Here is a 26,482-nt window from a genome sequence, read left to right as displayed (position 1 = left end):
TCGCTTTCGCTCTTGCAAAAATAGTTCAACACAACAAATTTCAATTATCAAAATGAGAAAACGTGCGCTTTTTAAATTTTACCTCAACTTGAAAGAAAAATGTGTTTGAAATATCTCGTTGGAGGATTATTGAAAAATTAAAATCTCTAATTATTAAAGAGGATTATTAATTTCATACGCAATATATGAGGAATTATAAGATCGGTTTAATTCCGATTTTGTTTTAGATTTTCCACGGGAACATATCGCGAATACGAATGTCAATTCCGATCGTCAATTCGAATTTTCTCGCGCATTTACACGCGTGCACGTGAGACGTGTTCGTCTCTCAACGAAAAATTTCTATTATCCCCCGGGAATTTTCATCCGCCGGCATGCACTTTTCCTGCCCGCGCGCGCTATTTTCTGTTTCGTGATACTCCCTTTTTTTTATCCCGACGAGAGCCGCTTTGACCGCGTTCCTGGACCGAGGGAAAAATAAAATATCGGCGACGACGCGGATATTCTCCCGCAACCACTCGCGTCGAGAACTGACCCGTTATTTATAGAGGATTGAAATTCGGAGACCGCGATGCGCTCTCAGGAATTTCATTAAAATTATAGCTTAGATATTGGAACGCGAACTGGCAGCGTTCGCGTGTGAAAGATCGATTTATGGAACGTGAAACGACTGTATATGTCTCTCATACAGAGCGCAGCTTAAAAATATGACTTGTCAAAAGAATTAAATTAGTTACATCCGGCAGTAATAATGAGAATTGACAAAATTGTGACATGACGAAGAAAATTGAAACCGTATTTAGCATGAAAAAATGTACGAAATATCTCATATTTTTTTCTTGTCGTCGAACTTGTAGAAATTGATGAAATAAACATCCTAACACCTCAGTTTCTGAGCGGAAGAGAAATAATATACGTAGTTTTATGTACCACCGCGATCCGTGGAAAATATTTCCGGTTATCAATCAATTCTCCCTTACATCAGATGTAATGATAATCACACTAACGTCATATTTATATTTTGCATATCACATTACGTTCGTATCTTGATTCATACCACATTTACATCTGATTTTGACCGACGAGCGTGTTTCTCCAGGCTACGTGTTATATTTAGTCATTTATTTGACCGCAGTCAGTCTCGTGGCAACAAAGTTGCGGCCACTGTTAGTTTTGTCGGATATGTGCATTACTCTTGACGCGAAATGAGATAGCGAAAGAGGGACGATGGTTGCTTCGTATTAGTCGCGGGCTCGAGTTTTCGTCGACAAGAAGATGATGGATCGCCCGGAGCGATGGAGCGACAACGCGCAAATTTAAAATGCGCGGAGAAACTTAGCAACGCGTTATATGTCGCTCGTGATCGAGTGCTCCTCGAAACGGGCCTTCGATGTTCACTCAATATTGCGCATGACAAATGAGAAATTTCATGCTCTGATATAACAATCCTTCCAATTTTCTAACGTAATTTAATTATTACCTTCATAAAAATGTCAAACTCGCTATTATAAGAGAGAAGTTTAATGTATGAGGATTTTAAATAAAGTGTAACTATTATTTTCGTCGTGCATACATTAATTAAGTTGATTAAAAAGAGACTCTACTTAATATTAAATAGATAGTTTTTTAAATATGCATAATATAGTTTATAATTAGTTTATATAAATTTATTAGGAGATTCATGTTTCGTATCAGAAAGAAATTTTTCGCTAATCCTGCAACAGAAAAGAGTGCCTAAAAATAAATATAAATTAAATTAATCGTATGTATAAATAATTCGCTTTTATTCAAAAGATACAAACAGGATAAAAAAGATAAATTAACTTCATTATTTAAAAAAATATAATAAAAGGACTTCTATATCCTGCCTAATTTGTTCAATTTATTCCAGATAGCTTCTCTTATTTACTCGGACTTTCCCCCTAATTGTTGCTGTAATCGCGTTTCATGCCCTAAATAGATCAGCTTGTATACGTGCTCGCGTTCAAGAAGGCAAGGGGAAGCTTGCTTACGTCTTTACGGTGGAAGAAAGTATATTTTTACAATAGCTAGAGAGAAAGAGAGAGACGAAAAAAGAGAGAGAGAGACTGAGATTACCAGCGATAGTAAAAGCGACGAGGCCCCCCGCGGCCATTCACGAGGAATCCGCGCCGTTTCATTTTATCGCCTTCGTCGTTGGACCGTCCTGAAAATACGAAAACGTTGCCGTGTATCCCTGGGGAATCGCAGTCTCACAGCCAGTTTCGTAGTCGATCATGGAAAGGGCATACGGGACCATTGTGCCTGGGAAATTCGCCCCGCGAATCACGCTTTAAGCGTTCTGTCGAGAAGTTATACCCGTCCAACGCCGACATATCCTGTGGATATGTTCCCATATATCAATCAGACACGAAAATGTCTCGCGGATTTTGCGCCCCGGATTGATTTGGCGCAATAAAAATGGAAATCTGCGAATATAATATTAGGCATAAATGATTTAGTTCTAAAAAACATTCCAGTTTTGTTTCTAAATAATTCTTGTAAGATAATATTTGATAATGATCGCTTTATTTTTTCTTCTCATTTATGTATAGCCATTTGACGTAGCATTAGCAAAGATTCTTATTGAGTTTCATGGAGACTAAACGGAGAAGTGCCAAACTTTCGCGATCCCTTAATGCGCTTTTTAAAGGTCGTATTGAAATAGTTCGAGACGGAACGTACACCCTTGTAATTCAATCGATTTGAAAAAGTATCGGTTGAAAGTTTCGCGCGGAAAAGGACCAAAGTTCTGCAAAAATTGCGTTTCGGCCACTCCATCGGGAGTTCTCGCTTTTATCGACTCTACTCAAGAAAGTAAAAAAAAAAGAAAGAAAAAGGAATACAAAATCTCTCGCTGTGTCCGTAAATTGCTTTTCGACTTTCCCAAGGTTTTTTTTATTAATATGCGAGAAAACGAACATCGCACGCGAGAGAATTGCGAAACTCGGAAGAACTTATATATGGCATAGTTCGCTGATATCTTCGACATAGCCATACACAGATATAAAATATGGTACGGATAAAAAGATAAGATACTTTTCTCCCGAACTTGCCAGATATTTTAGTACAAAGTTTGCAGTTAAATTATTAAGCATGTAAAGTTCTCGCAATCGTTGAGAGATTCGTTATTCTGTAAAAATAATAAAGCTCGCTTAAATCTGTAAAGCTTAGTCGGATAATTATACATTTTAAAAGATTTTCCAACAAAGGCTATGCAAAATTTCCATTATGCTATAGCTTTTAAAAGCTATGCAATCATTATTCACGAGAAAATCTTTCGCTTTAAGAAAATAGCTGGTAAACTACAGCAGCACAGTTTGCCTTTATCGAGCAATTTAAAATTTCCGATTTTTTTCGAAAACAATTTTTGTCATAATTTTTTTTTCATAAATATAATCGCATGCAAAAAGATGTACTATATTTGAGGTAAATATTTATTTTTTAACATAATATAGTCATCACGTTTGGAACAATCTTTCGCATAATGTGGAACAATGAAAATAATACTAATTATCCCGAGAGTGCTTCAAGTGTTCTTCTTCGTGAAAAGACCTATTGTTGAGATTACTGTTTCTCTTGTCGAAACCGTGAAACTGTGAAGCGAAATTTTAGAAGCAACCAAAATTAACGTACTGTATTTGCGCATAGTCGATTAGAAGACTCGTGCTTTTAAACGTTGAAATTATATGCACTTAGAGTTGCATAATATCGAAACATTTACGTTTTCATCCCGTTATTGTTCCTCGAAATAAATTCTGTCTTTTTGCTTTGTTATTATAAATCAACGAAACAAGCGGCGACAAATTTTTTAGAAGTCTCATGATCTGCAATAAAATATATAATTGTATTTTTAAATATATAATTGTATTCTAGAAGAAATATAAAATCGAAAAATTATAAGTATAAATAATTTTTAAAGTACGGATAATAATGCACCTCCAGAATGAAAAGTAATAATTTTTTTTCCTTTGTCGCTTTTATAATAGATTTTGATTTAACGAATTGATGTGTGTTTTTTGACAAAAGTAATTTTTAAAATATTATTACTACATCTTTTTATATTGGAATGTTATTTCCATTTTTATTAAGCTGCAATTTTATTTGTATTAACGTTATTTTAACAATATTTATAAAATTACAATACACATACATAATATAAGATATATAATATTCAAATTTAAATTTTGTAAAAGACAGAAATTTGTTTCTTGTATTATAAGCAACAGATGTCCTCTCTTTTGTTATTTACAATATTCTCTTTATTTAATATATAATATTTCCCGATAAGAAAACGCAAACTGATGTTCTCTCATACTCGTAATAGCAATTTTGAATTTTTGACGCTTCTCTGTATTCGAATTAAACCAAATATATTGCGACGTAACGTTTTTGTGCTTCGTGTCGAGTAGAAAAGTCTGCTGTGGTCATATGGTTATCGGAATTATTTATAACTTTATCTCTCTATCTCTCTTTTTCGAATCTCACGAGACGCGCGAGTAAAGTTTCGAAACTGCTCGCGACTATTCGATGTCTGTAAGTGCGCAATGCAGAACATGCGGGTGAATATATACATGAGAATAGACCGCTCGGTTTATTCAAGAATGCTGGTTATGTCCGGGGGCGTTTCAAAGTCCTCAAGAGGATCTCGAGGCATTCTTAAAGTTCTCACATTACATTGTATTAGAAACATTAAAATAATAATTTTTATTTATTAAAGAAGAGAACATATATTTTTTTAGAAAGCTAAAAATTAAAGAAGAGATCATGTTCCTAACAAAAACCAAATTTTTCAAAATATTTCTTATCGACTTTTTTTCTCTAGTATTAATTTTTATTAATTTTTATTAATTTAAAAAAAATTAATTCTTACAGAGTACATAAAATATAATAAATATAACAAATTCGAATATTGACGTATCGATAAAATATAGCAATTAAATCTCTATTAATTTCGATTTTATTTCAATTTATATTCTTTTTCGTATATTTTTAATCAGTAAATATTGTCTCAGCTCACAATATCTTTGTGACATTATTCGCAGTTAAAACGGTCCCGGTGTTGAATTTTCCGAGAAAAAGAGAGGCGAGGAGAAGAGAACACATATCGTGCGGCAAAAATATGAGTGAGCAGCGACACGAAAAGCAGGCGCCAATAAAAGGTATCGACGTATGCTCCACGACCATCAACATCGCGGAACGAAAAATTCATTCCATAGTCTCTGACAACGGAAGGCGGGATCTCAGTATCGGAACTTGTCTGTCGAACGAATATTATCGAATAGTAAAGGCGAGTAAATAATTACAATAGGGGTGCGAATCGTTAGGGAGACTTGTTAAAGTTTTTCTATTCGAATTAATGAATTAAAAATTTCGATACGTTTTAATGATCTTTTTTCTGCGTATTGAAAATTAAAGACAGAGAATTTGAACAGAAATGCAGCTATATAAAAACATAACTTATGTTTGGAAGATATATTTCGTTCATAATAAGAAAAAATAAATAAGCATCTTGCTTTTTATCATATTTTTATATTTTCATCGCACGATATAATCGCAAATTTATTTTTCTATTCTTTACGATTAAAGTCGCCGAATTAATGAATTAAAAATCTCTATACGTTTTAATAATCTTTTTTCTGCGTATTGAAAATTAAAGACAGAGAATTTGAACAGAAATGTAGTTATATAAAAAATAACTATGGTTGGAAGATATATTTCGTTCATAATAAAAAGAAAAAATAAATAAGCATCTTGCTTTTCATCATATTTTTATATTTTCATCGCACGATATAATCGCAAATTTACTTTCCTATTCGTACGATTAAAGTCGCTATAAACTACAATAGACATCGAGTCGAAGTGATTCAAATTTTCGTCGCGAATTTCCTTTTTCACTCGTCGCGTACGAAAACATGATGACCCATTGTCAGAGAAAATCGCGCGATCCTCGACGAACGATAGCTCGTGAGATAAAAGGACTGTAAAGCAGGGAGAAGAGGACAGAGAGAGTGCAATAACGTCGGCGCGTTAATGCTCGTGGAAATAATGTATCGGACGCGGTAGAGTAAATTTCACCTACTACTACCTGGTCGATATAGCGTAAATATGCGTGAAGAGTAGAGGATGGCGGTTCGTGTGCATGTGCACAGAGAATGACGTGTGTGTATCTTAATATGCGTGTAACATGCGCGAGTACTATGCGACCGAAGCGGGGGGGGGGGGGCTGCAGGGATGCGTGGTGTAATGGCCTGCTACCGAGGGTGCATTAAGGCGGTTTATGTACGCGAGATGGATGCCGGGGTTACTTTTAACCCACCTCGAATGCCGCTCGCATTGAATACAGTGGCAAAATGGCCCGGAAGGAGAAAGGAGAGGGGTTCGATAATCGACGCACAGCATTGAAAGTTGAAGAGAAATTTTTGAGTCTCGAGATTAATTACGAGATTGAAAAGTTTCAACGCTGAAATAAAATGGTAAGACGTGAGATTTTTGCCTCGCGGTAGCTAATAATATTCGATAAAGGATACGTTATCCGTACTTTTAATTCAAAAGAAAATTTTCGACTGTGCATTTTGAAGGGATCGTAGATGATGAATATTGATTTTATTTTCACGGAAACTGGAATAGACAGTTGCTTTGATGAAGTAAATTCTGTTTTACATAATAAATTTCTCAATCTCTATCTTTTGTTATTTTGATCGCAAATAATCTCGAATTATTTTTTAAATTCTAATTTTCGGAGAGACTTAATTGTCTTAGCGATTATGATATTTTTCTGTACTATTAAAGTATGATATATGGACAATTATCAATCAGATTTTTCCCATCGTATCAAAAATTCATAAGAATAATTTCGCCCAACATCTATAGTGCAATTATCACGTTTACATAGCTATCTGACGGCGGCATTATACTTTCGAATTTCTCCCGTTCTATATTCATGAGATTCCTCGTCTGTTTTTCAAACCAGCTTTCTATACAGCCTCGTGGAAAATATTCGCAATTACCTCCGTGATCAAGTCAGTAAACGTTATCCTTCAACAGTTGTCGAGCTCAATTTTCGATACTTTAGATATGAAAGAGAATATGCTATCATTGGAATTTATGCTCGTCGATTGAGAATTGTACTTTCCTGACGTCCGCTCTTTCGCGAAATTATTAAAAGACACCGGATATACGTTTAAATAATTATCGCATTTCGCAATTTTTCCGCAATGTACGAGCAGTGAGAGAGAAATTTAATCGTTTACAGTGAAAATACATTATTATTCACGATTAATTCGGCCGTATTTTCGGTCTGATGTACAAGCTCGCGCAAGCGGACACACACATACGCGCATAAACATAGAAATGCGTTTGCGCCAATCGATTGCCGAGTTCCACAACGCACGCTCATTGTCGGTACAATTACGAGTGAACGCAATATACGATTTCAAAGGTAGATATCGTGTTTCAAAGTGACTATGCAGCTCGTGCAGATATTACAACAAATGGTAACGCGTTAATTAATATGCGCGGTGCCTTTTGACGTAAAGAAAGGACGAAGGGAAGAACGAGGTAGACAAGGGAAAGTAACGTTGTTATTAAAATTGCAATTAATATAATAATTACAATTGATTTGTCTCGTTTTCGTTGCGATTCGCGCACGAAAATGGGGGAGGACGCGAGGACTTTCCCGAGCGAATGTTCAAAGTCTGGAGCTGAGAGCTGCCAATGCTCGCGAGAGGAATCGCGAGAGTCGGAGCCTTTCTATTAAATCGTTAAAGCGATCTTTTGTTGCGAGCGGCGGCACAATGGACAAAACACGGATAAGGGACGATGAATGGCGGAGATGTCATTTGCAGAGAGCGATGATGCACTCTCACGGCAGGTGCATTAAGGCGGTTTATGCACGCGAAGCGAGAGGAGCATCCACTTTCGCGGGTTGTACCGTTCCTCGTCGTGCAACCACGCGACGGGTAATAAAGGTAGTAAAGCGCGTTTAAATCAATAATCGAGTTAGACGTAACGCTTACGCGCCGATATTTCTCTGCGACGAGAGTTATCCATGAAATTCATGTGGAATAAAGGAAATAATTGAGAAAAGTATTTTTAGATTAGTGATTAGATTTAGATTAGATTTTTAAAGTGGATTAGTAAAATTATTTTTAGATTAAGTGAAATTCATGTGGTAAAGGAAATAATTAAGAAAATTATTTTTGGATTATACTAATATTATAGAATTATAGAATAGGAATTAAAGTAATGAAATAATTATAATATACATTTTGACAATTATTGTTAATTTAAAAATTTGTTATAATAATTTATTATATAATTTATTATAATAATTTATTGTATAATTTATTATAATCATTTATTATAATCATTTATTATATAAAATATATATAATAAAATGTATATAAAAACTCTTTTAAAAGAGAGGGAGAACGTCTCGTTGCTATTTATAATCGAAATTCGAGGAAATAAATACACGAAAACGATGAGAATGTTTGGATGTTAAGACGTAATTAGGACTCTGGAGCTTTCCAAAAGTAAAGAAACTTTGTCAAAGTATGATTCCCGGAAGAAAAGTTTGAGATGCAAATATATTTCTTTCCTGATTTACTTTTAATACATGTTTCTACGGAGATTCACAGATATATTACTATTATTAATGTTTCTTTAGATTATAACAACGTTACTTTTTTCTCTATATAATTTATTTAAATAAGAGTGAGAGAGAAAGATAATATAAATATATTACGATAAAATACATAAGAATATTCAAAGAAATTCAACATTAATTAACACTAACAAGAGTGAACTCTTCTCTTGCCCACATCATATAAATAGAAACATCATGCATAGCAACATAATCCAATGAAGAATCACTAAGCTGGTTTTAAATAATCCACACTGACGCAATTCAGCTTTAAGTTCTCGTAACAGTTACGTAACAAGATAAAAGAGATAAGAGCTAGGTATTGTTTTAATAAATTTCAAATGCGAATGCACGTCCGCGCGCGACAAGCGAGTGAATTATCTCCGGAAGCTTATCACACATGACGTGGTTGACGTCGAATTCGTATGCGGATTGCGGCTCGTCACATCTCGCTAAAGAAGAATTATCGCGCCGTCTCCTTCGTCAAACGATAAATCACACATCGAAAGAACGTTATCGCGAACGGGCGCATCATATATGAATCCGCGCTCGTATTTCCGGGACATAAAGATCTACTCCGATTTAGCTCTCCCGGGGCTTATTCTAATTTATATCGGCGTGAATTAAAGGATTACGTAATAAACGTGTTGAATTATGGAGTCGGGTATGACCGTTTCGATATATTGATCCGATGCCGGTGCTGGTAACGTTCGCATCGAACATCTGACCGCGTGACCCTACGCTATATACTCGGCTCTCACTTGGTCAGAATTAATCCCATTTGTTTTGTATCGATTTCTTTATTCATTAAGAGAAATATTAGAATATTTCCTTTCAATATTATTATCCATCTTTATAGATAATAATGTCAAAAATGCTACAAAAATAGAAATATTCGAATATTTTTAATATTATTTTTAATATTATTTTTAATGTTATTTTTAATGTTATTTTAATATTATTTTTAATATTATTTATATTTTTTAATATTATTTTTATAATATCATCAATCTTTTTTGCAATTTATTTCTATGTAGCTGTAGATATTTTATGCAGAATATTTTTGGCTTTAATGATGTTAACTGACTCATAATTTACGCGTTTATGGATTAAAATTGAATGATCTTGGGATTATGTATTTACATAGAATTGAAGAAAAAAAGATAATAATGTTGATGAAAAAAGGAGTGAAAATGTTTTCTACCAAGAGAGCTTTGTTTTCTTCCTCAAGAATGCGCATAAATTGAAAACGAATTAAATCCTCGGAATCGCGTCGCGTATGTAATTAATGTAAAGCGAATGTATAATCCCAGAATTGTGCAAACATAAATATCTGCGGGAATGATCGTTATTGCGCGACTGATGTCGACTAACTTGAAACAGAAATGTAGTAAATATGTTTGATAGGTAGTAAATGTGTATTTTTTTTTCAATTTTTAGTTTACACGTCGATAATAATCGATCGATTGGCTAAATATGCTTTAATACCTTTTATCGCGTACATTCATTTCAGTCCTTTTCACCTGCGACCTCTTTTGCTGATGAATTTAAACTCAATACACACTTTTAATTAACAACATTTTGATTAAACCACTTTTTGCAACATTTTACAATAAATTTGAATGATTTAATATAATCGAGCCCGGAATTAAAATTAGAGATTCAAATGTGTTTTCAAGTGTGTGCTTCTAGAGTTCGAGCTTTAATACGGAAATATTAAATGGCTATCGCACAGATACCAGTTTTCTTCAAAAGTTTTCTTCTTTAAAAAGTATCACTAAAGAATATATGACGAAAATTTGGATGGAGATTTAACAGACATTCTAAATATCATCACTAAATGTTGAAGCTCTATCTGAAATTCTTATTTTATCAATCCTTTGAAAATATCATCACTAAATGTTGAAACTCTATCTATAAAAAAAAATTCCTTATTTTATCAATTCTTTATAACTTCAGAATTCAGATGCCAGAGTATCATTTTCGTCGAACACAAATATCGAAATTAATCCGAACTAATCTACGCCTATGAGAAAAGGTACTTTATCAGTCGGCTTTAGTACAAGCGCTTTTTATCAAATTCGGAAATTAGGTCGTGAAATGATGTAAACGCGTATTCATGGTGTACTCCCGACATCAGCAGCATGTTACATCCGACGTATGAAAAACACGACATACGCGCACCCCTTTTTACACCCAAATGAAACACGCTGGTTATGTAATGCATACATTCGCTCCAGGCTCGCTCAACGCGAGTAACAAAACGCTCGTACGACCTATATTCTAATCAACTATTTTGGACATTTTTATTATTATTATATATTTATTATTTATTATCTCTTTTAAAAAGATTCTCTCTCTCGCTCTTTCTTTCCTTTTATTCGTCTCACTCCGAGGATGTAACATTGATCCGAACTGTCTGGTCTATTCTCGGCGAATCTCTCGTTCGTTTGCGCACACTTCTTTTTTAATCTGTGGATCTTTCTCGCCAGGTATTAATATCCTGTAGACACTTTTTTTGAATTTCATTGATTCGTTAACTAATTCATTGACAATTATATGCACGTGAGAATTTTTAAAAAACGTAATAGGAGAAAGAAGGAAGTTTGCGGTTGATTCTTTAAATATTTGCAGAAAAACTCTATCTTTATCTCTATATTTAATTGACGTGAAATATATAATATCGTGTTCGACCAACAATAAAATGTTCGATCAACAATAAAACGTGTTTTCGTGATAGAATTTAATGATATAAATACTTTTATTTCAATGTTCGCTATTGAAATTGTGCTTTATTTAAAGCGTCATATTTAAAAAGAACTTTTGAACTTGTTATAAACATCGCTCATCCTATTGTGTAATGTGTCAAATCTCTAAATTTTTTAACTCTTTAGAAATGTTTTTATACATGTTTTTTATGATTTATATCTTTTACTAAAATTTAAATAAAAGATTTTTAAATAACTAGAAAATAAATAGACAGATATCTCTAAAAAATTATAGTTAAATTATATAAAAATGTAAAATATCATATTTAACTATTTATTATGTTTTCTTTGTCAATTACACGAAGTAACATTCGATGGATTTGCACTTAGATTTCAGAATAATTTCACGAATTATTCATATTGTCTTGAAATCCATAGAAACTTTTCATAGTAAGATTCAACGGAAGCGGAAGCGGATGAATCTAGCGAAACAAGGGAAAACGGGAAACGCGGGAAAAGAGAAAGAGGGAGAGGGCGAATTTTGCTACTTCTTACAGAGGAGGGAGAGAGGGACAGCGAAAAAGAGCCACGAGGAAATTCTTTCTTTGAGTGGCTGGTTAAGAAGTTTTATGAGTTACCGGCATCCATAAAATGCTGAAAGGTCAATCAATTTTTCACGATTCTTCGTTTCGATATCTTTCCCGATTCATTTGTCATCCATGCTGGATCTCACGACAATTACTGGATTTAATCGGGACAAGATAAGGGAAACTGTCGTTTTCAACGTCATCATCGCGCCTGACTTATACATCTCTGATTAAGATCTGTCGAAGAGAATATTTTCACGCGAACGAAAGTGTTTTATCGCGATGATCGCGAATCGTCAGTAAGTAGAGGATGAGTTTACACGTTTCGAAATTGAAATCGATACGTCGAAGTCGTTTCGAATCTTCATTTCCCGGGAGAAGAGCCGCCTAAGAAATTTCTCCCTTTTCGCAACAGACGGAGAATTCGGTCAATCCGTCGATAAAGTTCTCGAATAAAATGCGCAGTGAGATTCTCTGACGTTCGCTGCGTTAAATGAAACTGATTTCTACGTTGTGAATAGAGACGAAATGGCAAGGTTTCAATACATGCAACGTATATCTTTGTCGATCGATCTCGAAAGGATTTATCTGGATAAGATCTGTGTAAAGCGGGGGAACGAGTCATTTTTAATCAAATTTATTTTCAAAGCTTTAGTTCATTTTTATTCATCCAAATTAATTAAATCTTTTCATTCAACGTTTGCACAAACAACGATATGGTTTATCCTTTTATTCGAATTAATCAATTTCATGCGGATAATAATTGGGACAGGAATTAAAGGGGATAAAAAGCCGATGCGATTGCGATATTTCTCATATCGCGGAGATGCGCAGATAGGTATAATAAGCGTGAATCACGAGACTGTCAATCGTGGAAAATGCTGGAGCAGTTAAAGCAATTAACGCAGTGGCCACCATCGCGGTCTCTAATTTTCTCACCGCTAAAAACAACCAACGGAATCCCTTTCGAGCGCCCGAAATTCGATTTTCTTGCGCGAAGCCGCATCGCACGGGCCGTAAAATGTTATTTCCGCGCTCGTGCGAATTATTCGCGCGCCTCGGTTCGAGTCGAATTTGCGTTTAATGAAAAAATAGCTGGAACGCCTGCCCTGAAACATATATATCTCGATAACAGCGATAAACAAAGAATACTTTACGGGTTTTACGAGTGAGGATCGACCAGTGTCGTTACATCAGTAACGTTACAGCATAGCTGTCAAGCGTTCCGCGAAAAATTCAGTAAATTACGCGAATTTCAGTGACGCGCGAAATGTGCAACCGACATGTATTTTCGTCGACATATGATATTTTTGAGAAAAATTTTTAGCTGTATTCGTATCGTCAGATAACGATTAAATGAGAATAAAATTAGTCGTAGTAATATAACAAAAAATCTCTATGCAAAACTTTCATGTTACGTTTAAAAAAAATTATATTTATATTATATAACATATAATTAATTCAAAAATATATTGATGAAAAAATTTATATTGTTTCATCGATATTGATCGCGATGTTTATGTGACAATTTGTATGCAGTCTTTAGACAGAGTAAATTATATCTTACTTGGAATAATTTTGAAGTTACTTTGAATAATCTTAAAGTTCTGTATTAAAAAAATAGAAAAAGATTGGTCTCAAAGAATTTCACATAATATGATCTGCATTGTTTTGTTTCAAGTAGAGATACTTTAGAGATTTTAAGATTTTAAATTTTTTTAGAAAAATATTTATTTCTTTTTTTAACAAAATTATAATATGCTTCTTTATACAACAGTTGATTTTTCTCATTCTTTTACAATATACGAAAAGTCGACTTTTACATTAAAAAAAAACATAATTTCGTTAAACAAGATAAAAATCTTCTTTAAAAAAAAAGATTAAAGTTCTTAAAATCTCTAAAAAAGCAAATTATTGATTATGATCGGGCACATTACAACAATAGCTTAATATTTTGCATGATGTTTGCTTGATGTTAGTATTTATTAGCATGCTTAATCTGGTATTACTGGAGAAAAAATGGGAAAAATGTGGAGCAATTTCACTTCGACTTTAGCTCGAGTTGACCGTGGCGTAAACTGAAATTAATATGGCGGCGCATAGTTTCTACAACAACTCCATATCACTCGGTGAAAATACGACTTTTGTTTTTGTTTTTTATTTCAACAAACCGAAATTAAAAGCTCAACATCTGTATTAAATAATGAGACCATTTAAAGCTGAGAATTATAAAATTTTAGCGAATTAAACTTTAAGGATAGTATAATTGTTTGAGAAATTTTCTTGAAATTACTGGAATACTATAAAACTTTTTCTATCAAAACCCAACAATAATATAACAAAATACGCATTATTTAATTTCTAATATAATTTTATTGAAAAGCAAAACACATTTATCTGTATAAAAATGAAGATTAAAATGAAGAAGAGAAAATTTCGAAGAGATGCATCAACAAATGTTTTCACGAACAATACGATCTATCTGGCAACTTGTCTTTGAATATTATTATAATAAAATTAATATATAAATATTTATATATATTTTGTTTCTCTTGATTATAATATCGTAATAATGCATAACATCAAAATTTATTCGGACATCGATGTATCTCTGTCCGGATAAACAGTCGTTCTAATAATAAGGTCTCAGAATCAATGAAACGCTTAAAATGGGTAAATTGGATTTGCTCCTGTTTTTGATGCATCAAGCAGACTGTAGAGCTTATTTGCATCATACATGTGCATGTTTAAGCCAAACATTTGGGACAAGAACAAAGAGCCAACAAAGATTTTACCGAGCGTAAACCCCAAAGGGTGATTCCGCGAGGTACGTTCTTTTGACGGAAAATCACCGGCAAGGTGCCAAAAACATTGACAACGATCGTAAAAGTGTGCGGAAATTCGAGCATGCGGTCCGAAAATAAATCTGAACGTGAAATATATATGTGACACCTGTAATAAATTGAACTTGAAGGATGGATGTACTAATTAAAGAATATGAAATGATTCTTTTGATTGTATTAAGTGTATTAAGATAATAAACAATAAGGTCTGAGATTTTGTAAATATGAGAAATATAATATCAAAAAATAATTATGAAAAAGAAAAAATAATTATTATAGAAAAGAAGAAATAATTATTAACAATATAAATAAATAAATAAGGCGTGAGAGGTTCAGTAATTATTTAAAATTATTCTGGCTCTATTTTAACATATTTATAAAAATAAAAAAAATTATTGAAGGAGACTTATCATACCTCTCAATATTATAAATCAATGTAAAAATCTTTTGAATAAACTATACAAAGTATACGATGAATTTTTGCACAATTTACTAAAGTAAATTCATTTTATTTTGAGACTTACTAAGATATATGTACAATAAAAGGAAATATATTATTTAGAATTATTTTTCTTTCGTTCAAATTATATAATCGATATAGCATAAAGCATTGCGAATAAGGCCAAACGGAATAATAAAAATTATCGAGTAGCCATCGCACGAGACAAGTGATAAAAAGATGAGAAAATTGGGAGCGAAAACGAGCTCTGTCTCTGACATTAATTAATCATCCGCGGAGAGTGGTCGAGTTACTCCGATGAATTATCGCCACCTGAGGAACCAGCCTCCGCGATATACGACCCGCCATATCTACCTACGACCATTCTCTTACGCAGGGAACGGCAATACGCCAACGATATTCGTTCGCGTGACGTTATTAATGCGCAGCACGCAAAGTGTAAGCGTTTAATTTGTGTATCAGAATGCAACGAAATCTACAGTCGGTTTTTTTCAAAGCTGCACCCTCTTTGACAGTGAGATACGGTTGATTAGTCGACATGATAACGAGAAAGGGAGAGACGTTGAACAGAGCTAACACGCTCGCGGAAAGTACGATGACATCTGATATGCGAATGTTATTAAGAGACTTGAACTTAGAATCTTATACTCACATTTCTGCGAATAATGCGATTCGAGTCTCATTTAAATAATACGACGACCGCATGTATGATTTTATCGGATGCAACTTTAAATTAGGAACTAAAGTGATCTTTAATTCTCTCTCTTTCTCTCCCACGTGTCTTCTCTCTTAATTTTAGAACTTATTAAGGTAGAATGACGGTATAATTTGTATGTAACTTAATTACAAGTTATCTTAACATGTCAATTTAAATCAAAAGATATGATTATCATAATAATTAGGTAATTTTACGAGACCTTTATTTATTTAAGAAAACAACGTGAATAAATATCGTTGAAGAATAGGATTTCTAGGCAAATAAAACGTGGTAAACATAAAGGTAAAAGTATATACGAGCTAATAAAATATTTTATTTACAACATGTTCAGGAAATATAGCGAACATACGAAAGAATATCGTTCCATTTATGGTATTAAGTAAAATGGAAAGAAAAAAGAAGAGTATGTAATAATCACACAAAATCTCTCAGAATTACAGGATAGAATCTATAAGCATATCGATATGTCATAACACTTAGTATCACGATTATTGGCACCGCGAGTGCAATTCGCTCAGAATCGCCCTTTATGGAAGATAGAAGGAATAAAAGCCGAATAGAATTACTCTTAAGCAAAATAGAATAGTTATTACAATGAGTTGACGTAATACACGATAATTGAAAGCACGATATTGACTGATTTAACAGAAGTTTTGCTTGTAAAAATTCATTATATTAATACGAATTATAATACATTTATTAAAAAAATTATTTTTAAATCAATATTCTTAGTTAATATCAGAAGATTTAGAATACTGGTCGGTATACATCTAATATTATTAACTTGTAAAGAAAAAATAATTTTCAAATAATAAATAATTTTTTTTCATATAATTTACATGTAATATAGTTTATAATTATTCTTTACAAAATTATGATATTAAAATATAAATTTTATAGCCGATTAAAAAACAAAAAAGAATGAAAAGTAATGATTTTGTGTGTTCTGATATTAATACAGCGCATCCAACAATGGTGTGTCTCTCTTCTCAGCAGGCATCACTAACATTTATTTTCCTCTTTAAAGCCGTGCAAGCACATTGAAAGAATGCATGCGCTCGAATTTCCTACCGCAAACGATTTTTCACGTACATTGTTGCCCTCGAAGATCCCGGCCAGCATGATAGTCGTCGCCAGCTGAAGAGTGTCACGTGCCAGACTCGAACTAGTACGACTCTCCTCGTTCGCGTTTAGGAGAGAGAGCGTCCCTCGAACTTTTCACTGAACGGTCCGTTTCACAAGATCGTCGAACCCGCGAGGGAAAGCGGAGAAGAAAGGGCGAGCGCGAGAAAAGGGGCGAGAAAAGGGGGACTCGAGGAGAAATTTGGGAATGTGCGTGCGATCGTGCGTGACCACTTTTGGAGAACACACGTTGGAGCAGATCGCGAGCAGGTTGACACCTTCAGGGAGGAGATCGCGCGCAGAACTGACACCTCACGCGCGCGGTCCAGCTACCCTCAGCATCCAGCGGTGGCGGTGACGGCGGCCGAGGGGGATGAAGCCGAGCACGCGCGAAATTCCGCCCTCCCCCGCTCGTCGCCCCCCACCCCCTACCCCCGGCTTGCCTTCCTGAGCGAGCTGCAGCCACCCATCCGCCGCCTCCTCTCTCGTCCTCATCCACCGCGACTATCCTCTCCTCGGTCAACCTCTGCCGCTAGCACACCACACTCCCTGTTTCGTGCCGAATTCACGCCATCATTCACGGAATCTCACTTATTTGTCCTGATAATATAGAGCTACGTTCGCATAATATGCTTCTTCCGCTCCTTCTTTCCAATTAAACGTAATGTTATGAATTGTATTAAATGAGGGGAATATTAAATTTTAAGAGAAAAGTTGTTCTAAAAAGTGAATTTCATAATGAACTTTTTCTTATTAATAATATTAATTATAATGTGAAAAAATTATATATCTTTTACGACTTCTTATAAAATATAATAGCTATATATTATATATATATATATATATATATATATATATATATACTAGTTATATAGTAAGTATATATATATATATATATATATATATATATATACTTTTTTATTACTTAAAAAAGTGAAAATTATAGATATAAGAAAAAGTTTACTGAGAATGAAAAACGAAATTGTGACAACATATTATTACGTTATACAATTATTTTGCATGGATGATTATATAAGTTTTTAAGCTTTTTCTTTTCATCCGTCTCATTTAATCGTCTATTCTTTGACGACTCTATTTTGCCTTAATTAACAAACTCATATAGATCCTGAAAGAGTATGAGAAGACCAAATTAGAGAGAAGAAATCTCATACTTATTATTTTTTTTCCCTGCTACGTGGTTGTTTGCAAAGCATGAAGATTTATGTAATATTATCACGGATATAATATATGCAATATCAAATACATTAAATACAAATCTGTATGCTATGCAGATTTCAGGGAATCTAATTCATGATGAATTATCAAGAATTGAGATTCATGCATAATTTTGCAGCAAGAATTTTCGAAATTTTCGAGTCTCGCAATTCTTTGCATTGCGAAATGAACTGGAATTATTATATTTTTTTTTCGTATATCGCCAACTATTATTCGCTAGAGTACTCGGCATTTATTATAATCTTTTTATAATTGTCCAAAGCGAGCACGCCGACCATCCAAGCGAGCAAATGCTTCGCCAAGTAATTACACCGCACAATTGCACGAATATTGTAGAATCGGTAGAGAAATAAATTCCGTCGAGTTTTTCATAGAGTAAAAATTTAATTTCCGCAGAGTCATATTTGACGTGCGTATCTTACCAAGCTTTATGTAACCGTAAATTAAGGAAGATGAGAACCTTTTGGCTCAATCAACACTGTAATGTTATATATGCGTAAATAATACTTTTTCGCAAAAATTGATTTTCAGCGATCTCAAATATTTTGCGATTATAACCGAGGCAACTGTGCAGGGTTGAAACATGCGAGAAATTCCCCCCTCTCGGCAAGAGTAGTAGCCCCTTTACGGTCCTATTTTGTCCAAACGAGCGCCTCGCACCTACAAAGGGGCGTCGAGGGTTGAAACCTTCCCTAATAATTATCAGGCAATGGAGGCCATATTGCGCGAGTCGATGACCCAACAGTATGGAATATTCAAGCGACTCTCGCGCGCATAAGCCAGACCACCTTAAAACCTAATTAAAATATGCAACGTGGAAGATATAGCTTTAGTACACTATCGAGGTGTAAAGCGTGCAACGATGGAGGGTAGAATTTTTAATTTTGAACAGACTTGACAATGAGATATTATCTTAAACGCATCAAACGTGGCTTGTATATGCGTTAATTTTTTCATTCCCCCAAGATTTAAAATAGAAAACATGGAAGTGTATATTTGTAAATCCTAAAAAAAATAATAATACTTCTAATTTAATAGTTTTTAATTTTTAATCTGACAAAGGGATGCAATTTTTTGCTCCTGTAGAGACTGCTTCCGGTAAAATCGGGACATCCTCAGCATGGCCGGGAAATCCGGCCGAGCGATTTCATTTTCATACATATCAGACGGCTCGGTCGCATGCGCATGAACGTAGGTGTGTCGTCCTGTAATTAACCGGGCACTGCCGACCTACAATAATTACCCGGTAACGCCGGCGGGGATGAGAAATGGAGAGAGTTGCGTTGCGCGACCGATAACCCTTCCCGGGCCCGAGATTATTTAAACGCGCAATCGCGAACTATGTCAATTTCGATTATGTTTCCGCAATGCAACGAGGTGATAAAGCCGAGCGTGCTTTATTCCGATCACAATTTAACGAGCTCGCGAAACTCTTTTGTCATCTGTCTGCTCGTGTTCTATTCGCGTTCCCATATTTTCGCGCGATTGCAAAAATATTTTATATTATTATTGACGAGATAAAAACATACATGAATCCAATACGATCATATCAGGACATGTGTAACATGTCATATAATGATTTTTTTAAATTTATGAGATATGTGCTTGTGCATTAAACTCTTTCTATATCTATAGGAGAGCGAAATAACTTTGTCTAATTGGAATATCTCCGTTTTTTAGAAATATAAAATATAAAAATATTGCATATATATGTACGATATTTTTATATTTCTAAAAAACGGAGATATTTCAGCTGAATAAAGTTATTCTGCACCATCCTATAGATATAGAAAAAATTTAATGTGCAAATACATGTCTCACATAGACATATATATATATATATATATATATATATATATATATATATGTACGTATATATATAAAACGAGTTACTAAATCCCGTGTGCCAAAACTCTGTTGAGAACGGTTATTTTGAATTACCACGGGATTCGACCGGTGCGATGACACGTGCCCAGAATTTCGATACAGTTCTCCTCGAGTGAGAAGAGTCTCCATACTCGCGTTAATATGAAATGCAATTAACGCAACTGAGAATGTATTAAACACGTTATTAGCGTATACAGTAATTGCGGGGACGCGACCATCACGCTTTCATTCACATCCGATTCGTTTTTCTCATGCTTTTAATACGCATTTCAACAGCGTATGTATGAAATTAATTTCGTAATTTATTGTGTATATATATATATATATTTATATTTAAAATAGTAATAGTTAGTTCAAATATAAAAAATCTATTTATTTAAAAAATCAAAAATAATGAAAAATCAACTTGCAATAATCAAAATATAAAGATTTCCTTCTTTACACCTTTAATTGTATCACTGGCATTTGTATCTTTTATTAGTGTTGTACAAATAGGTCTTGTTATATTGATGTGTCTACTGAAGAAATAAATGTTATATTAAGATATATATATATATATATATATATATATATATATATATCTTAATATGAGGTAATACTGAAGTAGACATGTCTACTGAAGAAATAAATGTTATATTAAGATATATATATATATATATATATATATATATATATATATATATCTTAATATAACATTTATTTCTTCAGTAGACATATCAATATAACAAGATCTATTTGTACATCACTAATAATAAAAGATACAAATGCCAGTGATACAATTAAAGGTGTAAAGAAGGAAATCTTTATATTTTGATTATTGCAAGTTGATTTTTCATTATTTTTGATTTTTTAAATAAATAGATTTTTTATATTTGAACTAACTATTACTATTTTAAATATAAATCACATTCTAATTGGCTATATAATTATGTAATTACTATTGTTAATTAGATAAATTCTCTAAAATAAATCAGAATTGAACTATTTTGTAATGAATTATCTTTTATAGATACAAAAATACAATTTGTAATTTTGATATAAATGCATGTTTGATATAAATTGCCACAAAAATCTTATTAAGTCATTAAAATTACTTCTGAAAAAGGATAAATCAAAAATATAAGAAAAAGAATTTAATTTTTTTATTAGATTAATAAGAAAACATGAAGAAAAATAATTTCACACTAAAAAAAGAAATAATAAAAGAAACAAATTCGTTTTTTTCCAATGAAAAAATTTTTTGGAAAAAAATTTTCTCAACGTTTGTTTTTTTTATTAGAAAAAAAAACAGTCATTTTATATCTCTAGATACAATCGAATTGAAATCTTTTGTTTCTCTCTTTCTTCTTCTTTTTGAGAATTGTGGATAGAGAAAAGCTATATTCTAAAAATATTGATTTTGTAAATTTTATTTGCAATTTGCACGGCTATATGTACATGTAGAATGAACCAACAGTGGAAACTAAAATGCGGTTGGTGCCAAATCTTGTCAGAATGATATTAATTGGGATCGAAATTTGCGAAGCGAAATAATGCACTCGCAGTACGCCATTAATCCGCTCTAGCACGAGCAATTTTAGCATTATGTTCCCTATGCAAGTAATAAATAAAGCTGCGCAATCTCGATACGTCAAATACAACGAAATAGAACACAGATGGAAGTTAGTTGGTAGTCTTTGTGAATTTCAACTTAAGCTTTGCGTACTCGTTACTTGCAAGAATGTTAAATAAAAGCATAAAATATAAAAAAAATATGAACAGCGAAATTATTATTCGACATAATCAATGTCTTCCATTATTACATCCTGTTGTCGTTAAAATTTACTAATGAAAAAATTATAAAATAATATCAGTGCAATTTCAGTGCATTTCAGGCTTAATTTTTCGTATAATTATATTTCGCAAATCCGAATAATCTATAATTTTCGAGATAATCTTACAATTGATCGCTTGAGATGCCTTGTCTTTCCAGAAATTGCTGGGAAAAATGAGATACTTGGGAAAGCGATAGTAGAAATCCGCGACGACAATGACGAGGATATCGGTGCGAAAACAATAAACATCGGGAAAACCCGCGGAGTCAACACAGACGGATCTCCAAGGACCGTGAGATTAAAATGCATCCGTTCAGTCGCGGAATCGTGTCTATGTCTGCGAAGTAGAAGCGAAGTCTCCAGCAATTATCGCGGAATTCACAGCCGATCGTTACCCGTTTTCCCCTCCGGAGGACCGCGACCGATTGTCTGAAGCAGACCGAATGCGGAAAGAGCGGGGAAAAAAAACATGAGAGATGGAGAGAGAGAAAAGGAGAGAACAGGCTAGAAATCGACAAAGAAGACGGCATCGCGCGACGAGGAGAAGAGCAAAAGAAACGACTCCAACGGTTATCCGCAAGGAAGACACCTAGGAACCGTCGACGGCAGAGCAGCAAGGGAATGGGTAGGTGGACGAGATAGAGTATAATGTAAAAGGAATAAAAGAAAAGCCAGGACGTGAAGATAAGAACGACGCGAAAACGCAGATAAAAAGGCCAGTGTCTTTAGAGCATAAGCTTGTCGTGCGCAATATCTTTCGCTCGAATTATAAGGGGAGAAAATGAAATAGCTGTGACTTGCTTTATAAATTTTTAATAAACACTTGAGCTGCGTGTAGATTGCAGTAATTATATATATAATTGATAAATAAAATAAATAAATAAATAAATAATAAATAAAGATAAATATAAATATAAATAAATAATTTGTTCCCTAATTGCAGAGAAAAACATTAGATATGCAACTTTTCGCCGTAAAATATTATATTTATTACAAACAGAAAGTTCCACTTGCTGTTAATTGGACGAAAATTGACTTGTTCTCCTCGTCAAAAACGAAGAATAAATGTCTACGATCAATTATTTTCAAGAATTCTGATAATCGTACAAAGTGCGATATGATCATTCGGAACGCAATAGTTGCACGATTGGTCGATATAACCGTTCCTTTACTCTCCAATTATATGATGTAATTGGAGGCTTGACCGGAGGCGATCGCTGCAGCGTTGTTTCCGCGCAAAGTTACATAGTTCATGCAGTTTACTCGCGGAAGCTACGAGCGGCGAGCTTCCTTTGTAAGCACTTCCGCCAATAATTGTGCGAAGATCGTATCTCGTCTCTTTTTTCATCACCTTTGAAAGGTAGACTAGATATAATTTCGATAATCTTATTTAATCGATATGCGTACATCGCATACGTACAGGGTGCAACAGAATAGATTACATTTTATGATCAATTTTATAAGTACCCATAATATCGTCCATTTAAACTTGAAAATATTTCTTCACGGTATATTGAAAAAATGTTAATATAGCGTCCTAAAACTTTTGAAATTAACTGCTCGAGAGAAATAGTTATTTTCCGTCCAAGTAACTTGATTCTAATTAATAAAACTTTAATTTGATATTAAATAATAAAAAAAAACTTTAATGATACAAACTTCTGATATTTTTCAGCGAGTGAGGGACTTCGTGAGAAGTTCCTTTCAGAAATGATTCTGCACGTCAAAAAGTTTTTTATGTATCATTAAGTTTATATTATTCTTAAGTTACTAAATTCCTAAAGTATAATAATTCCGCATATTACGGGATGATCCTGTACATCTTCCTATCATATTCTGTATTTACCGAATGTTATCATTTCCGAGCAGCGAGTAATAGATACTTCTCGCTGTATTCTCTCCCGCTGTTTTGCATACAAAACACGCGAAATGAAACAAATTGATGGAATATTCATGAGACGATCTCGAGACGATCCTTGCGCTCGTTTGTCTTTTTTTTTTACCGACCCTTCTCCTCTTGCTCTTTCTGCGATCCTAACAAAACGTTTCGCAAGACGAGACATCGTCGCAGCAAGCTAATTAATCCGAAGTTTTGTTTATTAATATCCATGAGCCAAGATGAGAGGCATCGCATCACATCCTGACGCAACATCCTCGCTGTCTGCATTGCCGTATCCTTCAGGGCCCTTCCGACATTAGAGCTAGTCCTTTGAGAGATATTGTCGGTACGACTACTACTGCTGTTGCCCGAGTCAAACCTTCGTCGTAGCAGGAAGACGGCGGTAACCAACCCCCGCCAGGATTTATGACGGCTCTAATAAACGCGGCAGCCATAATCATTTGCATACTATGACCACGCTCCGGCGAATGCATCGGATGGCGAAAAGAGACGAGAGCCGGCGAGATATCTCGGCGAAACAAAAGGCTTCCGTGCGACTAATTCTGGCTGCGTCAGTTCACGCATTCGCTTACGTCTCCCGTACATACGTGCTTGTGTACTTGTTCAACGGGGACGAGATGATGTTTTGTCTAACGGTGCATTAACCCTTATGCTATTGCATAAATTTCGCGTTCCACTTTCTCGCAAAAATCAACTCGACAAGACAAATTCCAGATATTTGCGCAATGTTTGTATTAATTTTTAATTTGAATTTTTGATTGACAAGAAAAAGAAAATCTTTTATTTGGCGGAAGAAAAATATACTTATTATGACTAAAATCTAATAATTATATATCCGAAGATATATTTTTGAAGAACTTAATTAAATGTTGTATGATAATGTTTTATAATGAATATAAATTTGGGCAAATTATCCTGCAATCGATTTTAAATTATGTTAAATTTACAATTTTGAAATTCCGAGTCGGTAATGGATTCCAATTATTGAATCAATTTAGATCAATTCAGTTCATCGCAAAAGTATCGAGAGAGAAATGTGATAAATATATAAATTTGTAAAAGATCGAATAGTTTTCAACGCATGTTAAATTATTAACTACTAATATACGGATTCAAAATGATATTTCAAATTTCACATGTCATTCAAAAATTTATCTGTCAATACGATTTTCTTCTTGGATAAAGGAAAAATAAGTCTCTCTCTCTAATAATTTCATGTCGATTTTGTAATTTTCTTAAGTGCACAAACACCTTCTCTATGATATTTTATATCTACTTTACACTTTTTTGAGAAGTTGATGAAACATGTTGAGAGAGACTGTATCGTTAGTTTTTCAGTAAGGCTTTGATGAGAAGTCGACAAAGAAGCTCGTCGTGACACGAAGAGAAAACGTATGAGCAGAAGTTCGTTGGCCGTTGAAGGTGAGCGAACAGGAGTTTATCGAACAGTGCAGTTGATAGTTGCGTCAATAGTTCTACGATGAATGATTTTTGTCGGATTCGAAATTATTATTAATAGCTACGAATTATCAGTATCGTTTAATTTTATGCTCCTATAGTTCTTTATATTCATATTTCTCACGGTGAAAGATAAAATAGATGAACAGAGGCAAAGTATATATAATGTCACGTTTAAATAAATAATCAATTTTAAACGTATATATTAGTTTTTCCATTAAACAAATAATTGTGGAAAAATAATTTCAGAAAAAGCAGAATTAAATTTAATTAAAGTTAATTAAAATAAAATTGTATAATAAAGCAGTTTCTCATTTAGCAAATTTATCTTTAAAGTATAAAAAAAGATCGTAACAAGTTTATTTTGAATAATTGTTTAAGATTAACTATGTAATTCTGTAGATTAAATGACATGTTACGTATAGATATACATGGTTATATATCGGCTATTTTTAATTTTAATATTCAGTAAATATGTAATGTAAAATAATATTTTATTTAATTTTACATCGGCCATTTTTCTGTTTGGAGAATTTTAAATTTTCGCTCTAGGAACGCTCCAAATTTCAACGAGGTCAAAGTCAAATAGTACCAGCAGCACAGAAATAGGGTAAGATAAGCTCGGTCGATCGATTCCTCTATCTTCCGAATGGAAATGAAGCGCATTCGACTAAATTTAAGTGCGCGAGCCGGTCCGAACTAATCAGCAATATTGCTGCAAGTGCACCCACTGCGCGGATTCTCCCTTGGGTTCTCGGTTTGCGGCTTGCGGTCTGTGGCTCACAGATATTGAACATTGTGAGCTATGAGACATACCGACTCGATAATAGAACGATATGTTTCGCGTACGAAAAAGCCGAATCGATCTGTGATCGAACGATTTAGCTTTCTTACTGCCTTTCCAGAGATGGTCAATTATTTCCCAAACAGATCGCAAACTACTCTCGCGATTTGCTCGCAACGTTTATTATTGCGCAGAAAGATAGAATTTAGAAAAAGAGGAAAAGGAGAGAGAGAGAGAAAGAGAAAGATTATTAAAATCGCAAGGTAAATATTTACAAAATCAAATACAAATCATATTCAA

At 33.7% G+C, this 26,482-nt stretch overlaps 2 protein-coding genes across 2 annotated transcripts in view; one reads left to right on the top strand and one right to left on the bottom strand.

The window, feature by feature from the left end:
- Window positions 1-17,393, bottom strand: part of LOC105249744 (Down syndrome cell adhesion molecule-like protein Dscam2) — a 161,438-nt gene extending 144,045 nt beyond the window's left edge. Inside the window, exon 1 of the mRNA XM_025406816.1 lies at window positions 17,074-17,393. The gene's annotated coding sequence lies outside the window, so the exon portion shown is untranslated. The remainder of the gene's footprint in view (window positions 1-17,073) is intronic.
- The window catches only part of LOC105254154, a 72,058-nt gene that overhangs the window by 24,042 nt on the left and 21,534 nt on the right, over window positions 1-26,482 (top strand). The window lies entirely within an intron of this gene.

Source organism: Camponotus floridanus, unplaced genomic scaffold (genome assembly GCF_003227725.1).
Source record: "Camponotus floridanus strain SB8 unplaced genomic scaffold, Cflo_v7.5 scaffold156, whole genome shotgun sequence".
NCBI lineage: Eukaryota > Metazoa > Arthropoda > Insecta > Hymenoptera > Formicidae > Camponotus > Camponotus floridanus.
This window is presented reverse-complemented; position numbering and strand designations above follow the sequence as displayed.